Source organism: Photinus pyralis, unplaced genomic scaffold, assembly GCF_008802855.1.
Source record: "Photinus pyralis isolate 1611_PpyrPB1 unplaced genomic scaffold, Ppyr1.3 Ppyr1.4_LG10, whole genome shotgun sequence".
Taxonomy (NCBI): Eukaryota; Metazoa; Arthropoda; class Insecta; order Coleoptera; family Lampyridae; genus Photinus; species Photinus pyralis.
In genome coordinates this window covers 752686-761144 of record NW_022170250.1, presented here as the reverse complement: position 1 = coordinate 761144, position 8459 = coordinate 752686, and positions in this window count along the sequence as shown.

Here is an 8459-nt window from a genome sequence, read left to right as displayed (position 1 = left end):
CAGTTATAGTAAAAAAAAATGTTGCCGTTTAGTTGTCCGGGAGTCCGGTCGAATTTTTCCTTTTCTTACGTGAAAAAAAGAAAAAAAAACTAAAACATCGATTTAAAACAAGCGAGCATTTTTGGTGGGGTTGTTCTAAGAACCAATGAAAATACTTTGTAAATAAGACCCGCCTCATACGTAATCAAACATAATCTCTTATCTCATGCATTTTATTTCTTTTTTATTTGCTAAAAACTACCCCAACACCATCTCGGAAACTTTCCACCTTATGGTTATCAGCGCGATAGTTTCATAACCATACCCGCTTACAACCCCTTAATTGCAAAGAATTCATAGCGAAAGACACCAATAAAACAAGCATCGGCGAATTAACAGTATATACGCCGAGGAGGCGGAAGAAGAAAAAAGGAACTAAAAATGAAAAATGCTTCCCTAAAATTCCACTGCGTCTGACAGCTGCCTTTCAAAATAAATTTAACAAATTGTTTCCGATAATTTTAAAACATTTTCGGTATGCTTTCGAAATCGCGTTTAATTCAAAACGTCCGCTGCGAATTACTCGCTGACGTTGAATTAATAAAAACTAATTAAAACTGTAACTGAATTTATAAATTCTTAATTTTTCCGCTACCTCACCCGTCGCCGTTCGCTAATCAAGAAATATCTTCGGAAAATCTCTAATTAAAAAACCGGGGGGATCTTTTTAATCAGTATTGTCTCCTGTAATGGTTAGTAGAGACTAATTAAAACAAATCGTCAATTACTTTTCGAACTGGAAATGGCACTGACTAAACGAAATTCGAACAAGACACAGATCAAACAAATAGGTACTATAATGGCTTGCATTGAAGTTCATATTTTACCATAGTAATATCAAGTTCTCCAAATTGAGGTACCTACCTACTTGAAAATGAATTCCAAAGATCCGAAAAGGTTCACTATAGCGCAAACCGACCTGGTTGGATAAGTTGCTTTTACATGCGTCTAACTCTTCACCTTTCAAACCTCCGGATCAAATTTTTGCGTAAACTTCTCAGGCTTTTGAAACCAAGGGCTTCAAGTTTTAACGTTTAACGGAACTTCAGACTACAAGGTTACATGATTTACCTTTAATTTGTAAATTTCAGCATGGAATTCAATCTACACGGTTCTAGTTTTGAGGCTTCAGTCACAGTATCGTCGTAAAGAACTTAAACCCGTAAGCTTCGGCTCTCAAGATCTGTATCCCATAAAATAATCATAACCATCTTATCTTCAGTAAAGAAATAGTAGCATAGGAAGAGAGCTCTGTTCCGACGCTTCCAGCAATTCACTCTGAAACAAAGAAAAGACACAAGGAACTTGCGTTAATCCACTCGGTCCTTGAAATGCCGATTGCTTAAGGAGCCAAAATACTTGTATTCCAAAATCAATTCGATCATGTGTCAATAGGCTAGTGTAGCTAAGTACTCATTAATAACTTTCAAAATTCAAAGAAAATTAGCATTGGTGTAATCCCTTAAAGAAGAATTCTTACCCATTACGTATAACAAATTTAATTAATTGAAGAAAAGACAAGTTAACATAAATGACCTCTTGACCCAATTTCGTTATCTTCGCTCCAAGTGCCGTTTGTTGTAGGTAAGGTAAGGTGTTTTCCTTATACACACGTCAGCATTACCCAAATTAATGTACGTCAAATAGGTCAAAGTACAATTGAACAGGTATCAATGACAAACCCTGTAAAGAAATCACAAGTCAAATTCCTTCAAAAACACCAAATGTAATTAAACTTACCTCTGATTAATAAGAGGGTTATTTAGAAAAACATGTACTAATACGACAACGATTAAAAATTAAATTGGGTCAAACTTCGAATAGCACAATCGTATTCACCAGAATTCAATTACATCCCAAAAGTACTTCGAAAATCCCACCAACAATAAGAATAGATGCTTCAGAATCTCGCATTTACACCGTCAATGAATTTTTAGGGATGAGCACAAGTATAGGTACTCTTAAAATGTACCGACGAATAAATGCTAACAGGGAAGAAGGAAAGAAATTAAAAAGTAAATTAGCATGCGCATTGCACTTGTTTTTTAAGACCCCCAGTAAGAATTCGATGTAATAATTGGAAACTACAGTGCAATTCGGCCCTTCTATGCCTATGAATACGTGTACCAAATTTTGTTACAAATGGTTCAGCCGTTTAACCGGAAACGAGAGTTCAGACGGGCCGACAGACCGACATCATCGAGATTTGTTTGATTCGAATTCATGGTGCTTCAAAATGTGTATTTCCGTAGAAAAAAGTGGGGGGGGGTCATGTTTTAACCCCAATGCAAATCCCCCCTTACTAATGCGCGAGTGGTAAAAACGGAGTCGAAGACGTCAAAAATGGGCGCAGCTCAGAAAGACTTATTTTTGTGAGTACTCGGGAAAATATTGCTTCGTTTTATTATATGATTTTATAAGAACGGCGAATTTGACTTAACACAGGAAACCTTGCACATGTCCTACGAAAGTCTGTTTCACATTGTTCATTTCGATTTGGTAATGAGTATATTTTTTTAAAAGTTCCTGTCCACAAGTAGTTGCAAGCAGGCTCCAGAGATTAGGCCTATTTGGAACTTAATTGGATCTTAATTTTTAGCCTAAACAATTAATCTTCAATCTTCAGGACCAAGCTTTAGTCTTCTTTCTTCTAATTCCATAACCCAACGTTACAGCTTTAGATTAACCCTTCATTGTTCTGGCTGTGGGATCAAATTCGCAGGATTTAAGTTTATAGCTTCGAGACTTCAGGCTAACGGTTTCAAATTATTGTGTTCTTTGGATTTCAAGTTTCAACGCCCAGTCCAAGTGAAACTGTTGACTATTATATTCGTGAAGCGATGCACAGAGCATATGTCTAAAAATTGGTATAAAATGTGTCGTCTTTAAGGGTGGTATGAGAAAAATTTAGTGCAACCAGCAAAAGGAAAGCATATACCATGAATTACGAGTATTTGCCGCATTGTTTGGTAAAGTACGGTACTATTGCTTTGGTTCATTTGTGTCTATATCTGACGATTTAATGTTGTAATACATGTACAGGGTCCTGCAAGAGTAGGTTTGTATATCCTAGCTTATACTCGTAGGTACCTCGTAAAAAATATAAGAAAAAACCTTTTGTGCAAATGTCAACTATAGATGGTTGTGCATCTACACCAATTATTTTTGAATGTACGGTGCAAATAACTGTTTTTTTTAAATAGAACACCCTGCATATGTTTAGTTGTTCGATGCCATTTATTAATCTCTACATTGAAACCTATTCGCTTTTTGATTTTTTGTCAATGCTGCCATCCTATTAATTTTTTTCCGAATTATTACACATAAGCAATCCTTGCTTTGAAGAATCTACCTTATATTTTTGAAGTTATGAAATAAAGTTTGAGTAATAATGTTAATTCGAGTAAAGCAAAAAAAAAAAAAACATTTTGATAATGAGAAAGTTGGATTTAGTGATACAGGGTGTTCATTGTTGCAGAACCCTGTATAAAAATCTCGTATCACGATGTTTGTGGTCGCACTCCTCCGAAACGGCTCGACAGATTTTCATCAAATTTTGTTGGATATTTGGTAAGCACGAGAATAGGTCGTAAAGATTATTTCATACTCCTAGGTGATTATATAGTTCGCTGGGTGTGCGAGGTGAGGTGCAGGTGACGCAGTCGTTATTTCTTACTAGAAATAGTTCAGGCCTTATCCCAAACAAATCCACTGAAAATATTATCGGAAACACTTTCAATTTTTCGAAAAAGGGATCTCTAGATGTGACCATATGATTGATGAGGTGATCGCACTTTACGAAGGTTTCACTGTAAAAGAACGCGACTACTTGGACCAAGCAATTAATATAAGAATTTTCCAACAACCATAATTTGTATTATACTGGCTAAATTCGTTTCGTTATAAACTCTAAAAATCTGAGAATAATTTATAAAATTTCTAACTGATAATTGACGACAACCATGAATTGAGTATAACTGTTATGCAACGTTCAATCAATCATGTAAAGGAAAACGATTTGTCATCGCACCTTTGTGCTTTGAACAATTACAGCAAAAGGCACAATAACTAAATAATCTATAGAAGTGATTTCAACGTTTCATCTATCGATCATGATACGCTTATTAAATTTCTATCAATTATTGTCCAATACCTCTCATAAAAGTCGGGCTATAGGTACGTCACCCTCTTGCATTCGTTTACTGTTGTCCTTATTTCAATCTGTTATCGTTTTCTTGACTCTAGAAGTTTTATTGTCATCTATGATTCTCAGATGTTATCTATTCCTATTTATGACCAATATACAACACTGTTACGAGTCTCCCATATTGCTTTAGTAGCAAATTGTATGTTGCCTGTAGCTTATAATATCAATGAACACGTATTGCCAATTTTGCCAAGTGCACATATTTGTAGGTCTGCTTCTCTAGATTCATTATACCTTTTACGTTCATTCTTCTACTTCTCAACATTTCCAATCAAGTTCGAGAAAACTAGTTAAAGTCTGGCCTTTACAAACTCAAATCTACAGCTACTCCTAAAACCAACAACGTCACCATTTTAACATATATCAATGTACATTCTACATTAAGTAAATAAAAATTGCAATATGAATTGAAGTCCACATAACATTTCACTGATAGACAAATATTATTTTAAGCAAGGGTTGTAAAATTAGCATAATACCATGCCTCGTATACATATATTATATATGCAAACCGAGAATTATAAATCGCGAACGTTTTCGTCCGGCCGCTCATTAATTATCCCCTAATTACGGGAGTGGACGTTTCGCGTGCGAGGCACTTAAACATCATCATTAAAATCGATCAATTTTCTTGTAATTTAATATTTGTAAAAGCTTTACCCTCAATATTTGCGAATACTTTAGCGATTTTTAGCTCGGAACACATGTCGGTAAACATTGCGGTTTTAATGTAACAACTCATGTCGCAGATTGAATTTTCCCACAAGTCCGAAATAATGGTCGTTGATTTTTCCTTTTTGTTTTTTGACGAGTCGAAAGGATCACTTCCCTTCGCACCGCACCAACTTGAAATCGCATTTTAAAATGCAAACTCAATGTAATAACCCTACACGTTAACATAATGGGTCACATTCGGTGATAAAACGCTGTTGTTACCTTTAAAAAAATCATTCTCGCTGTAATTTGTCATACAGAGGACAATGTGTTACTGTCAAATATTAGGGCTGGGAGGCATTTAGGGGCATCGTGGCCTTCTGAATGATGCTTTCTATTATTTGTTTGATTTATTGTTGATCAGTTTAGGGTTTCCGTTTCTATAATGTTTCGTTCAATTACTCTTTAAGTGTCATTACTATCAATGACTAATAAAATTAAATTTTTTTATACAAGCGAATAGCATTTTCTTTATCTTTTTACGTAGTTTTAAACGCTGTTTGCATAGTAATCTGTAAAGATGCATTATGCGTTTCGCTCTGAAAACAACCACCTTAATTGCACTTGGACAATTGGCAAAATCTTCAATGTTTACTTTACGTGGTTAATTTTTTTAAGACGCGAATATATATATTTATTTTTTTTTCTTGGTTCAAGTGCCACAGCTATAAGCAACCGAGAGGTCTCGGACGGACAGACTGACGGACGGACAGACTGGCGGGCGGACAGACTGACGGACGGACAGACTGACGGACGGACAGAGACAGTGGCTGCAGCCTGCAATAGTGCACCCAACTTGGTTGGATAATGCCTAGGATAATGCGCTAAAAAAGGCTTATTCCTCAACCTTTTGGATATTTCACTATTTGTTTCGACTTTTTAAGACGTTCTACTCGTAAATATCAGAAAGTAATTTACTTTTATTCTAAAAATTGCGTACATTGGTGTATTCAAAATGCTGTTCAGCGTTGAACTGAAGTCGATTGAGAAAAAATAGCATTTATAAACTATCGTGAAATTGCCTTGTTTGGATTATTAGCCGGAAAGAAAAATTGTTATGTTGACACTTTTAGATAGAAGTTTACCTTGCATTGTGCAAGGAACTTGAGGCGTGAGGTGTATTCAGAAGTAGAGAAACCCTTTATTTAAGAATTATACTCGCACTAGTGCTTCAATATTGTATCCTTTACGCCCTTGTCTTCAAATAAAAACCATCAAGATCGTATATCAGCGCGCGAGAGAGTTCTTTGTAACTTTCGGATCGATGAAGTGTAAAAGATGGAAGATACGGCCATCATTGTCCCATTATACCAGATGCTGTTAGGAGGGTAGGTATATAACTTAACTCTCATCGTAAGACAGAATTTACGTAACGCACGGATCGGAAGAAACCCCTTTTTTCGCGTCTATATCCTTACAAATCATTTGGCTACAAGCATCGTTATCAATCTCATTTTGATTATAGCTTTTGTTATGCTCGTGCACCCTTTAAACGAACGCCGCTGATGCCCGCAGGCGGTCGACACCCTTATAAAACCTGTCACTAACAGAATCCTACTCCCGCTTACCTCTCATTCCATTAGTAATGCGATTAACACGTTTTTGTTAATAGTGTTGCAACACTATTGATTGATTTTTACCGCAGCCTCCCATTTTTTCGATCTCCGCCGAGCGCCTCTGAAAGGGTGGTCAGACAAAAATAAAACTTAATAATAAAATGAAATCATAATAACGAATAAATATGAACCGTTTTTGCACAGCATGTGGCGCCATAATCTTATATTAATAATTCAATGTTCCCTCTATTATAGTAATAAAGTAATATGTCATAAAGAAGCCGGAACTGCTACCAGATGTTGGCGATTTAATATCATCCCTAAATCGCGCGGCTTCGTCATCTTCGGGCTTTGTCGGGACGAGACGTAATGAAGAAATGGGTAAATTATATGAGCGACAAATGCTATTGATATAAAACTTGATTATATTTGACTTAAAACGAATAAAAAGAAGACGAAATTCAACATACTACAGTTTATTGCCGACTTACAGATTTGCTTTTCTAAGCTTCAATTTTTCGATATGTTACCGCAACTGAAAACGTGTTACTTCGTGGCCGGCGATACAAACAAACAAAAATTAGTGACTAAAAGTAGTTTAATAGATATAATAAGTTATAAAGATAGTCATATATATATAATATTGTGAGTTGGTTTTAAATTTTAATGTAGAATAGTTCTATTGAAGAACGCACTTATTATATATAATAATATAATATATAAAATAAATGAAATAATATAATAAAAGGTGTCAAAAAAGTTCAAACAACGCGTAAAAAGGGTCTTCAGGAGATGTAGATGTTTTTTCTACTTACCGGTGACTAGTGATGCAACGGAAGCAGAAACGGACCCAGAAGTCAATTTTTTGCAGAAGCGGAAGCAGAAATGGACGCAAAAGCGGAAGTGTAGATACTATTGTAAATTTAATAAAAACGAGAATAATTAGTCATAAACATTTAGTTTATTCAACTATGCGATAAAACACACGAATTGTTGTGACGAGCTAATGAGATAAATGAAAATGAAAAAAAAACAAGTCGCGACATAATTCCGGTATACTTATAAAATAGCGGAATCGGAAGCGAAAGATGCAGAACTTCCGTACTTACAAAACCGGAATTGGAGGTCTGTTTCATTACTATCGGAGACTAACGTTGTAGTTGACTTATTCTCTTTCATAGTGAAAGAATCTGCCTACATCGATAGAGCAAGTAGGTGCACTGCGAAAAGTTGAAACTTTGACCAAGGAGGTGTTTGGTTCAAATGTCGTACTATAATCTGCTTAGCTATTGATTTTTCTACAATCATGCGTTATTTTGTTGATTTGTGAATGAATCTTCTACAGCCATGGTCCGCCCCGGCGACTATTTCTGTAATTTATCAAATTCACCTACGCATTACTCCAAATGCAGATGAGTGAACGCTTTAAATCAAAACTCACCCTTCCAAATTTCTATTAGTGGGCGACACGAACATCGGTTACAAGCAACCTTTTCCGATTCATTTCAACACTTTAAAAGAGGTTATAAAGACCGTTAGGATTTATTGCGACACATACTGCAAAATAAAACACTTTGTTAGTTCGTAAATCAATATTTATTGGAACGGAATTGATTGCAATTGTATCGTAAAGTACAATGCGAAGGGGGTAGAAGTTTAAAATTTACTGCCGAAAACACGTTCGGCACGGATTGAATTATATCGTCAAGTGCACACTTAGTACTTAGGTGAAATTTTTTGCCTCGTTTACAAAACGAGCCAGACTAGTTAAATTTCATTCGCGGAAGACGTAGAATAAGGGCGAGTGAGACTGTGTAATTTATGCAAATTTAATAATTCTAATGAGGCATACAACCCTTATTTATATTAAAAATTTTTTAATAAGAGCCTCTGTTTATCTATGCGTGTTGGCATAACATGATTAGTTACGGGTATCTTCGGTG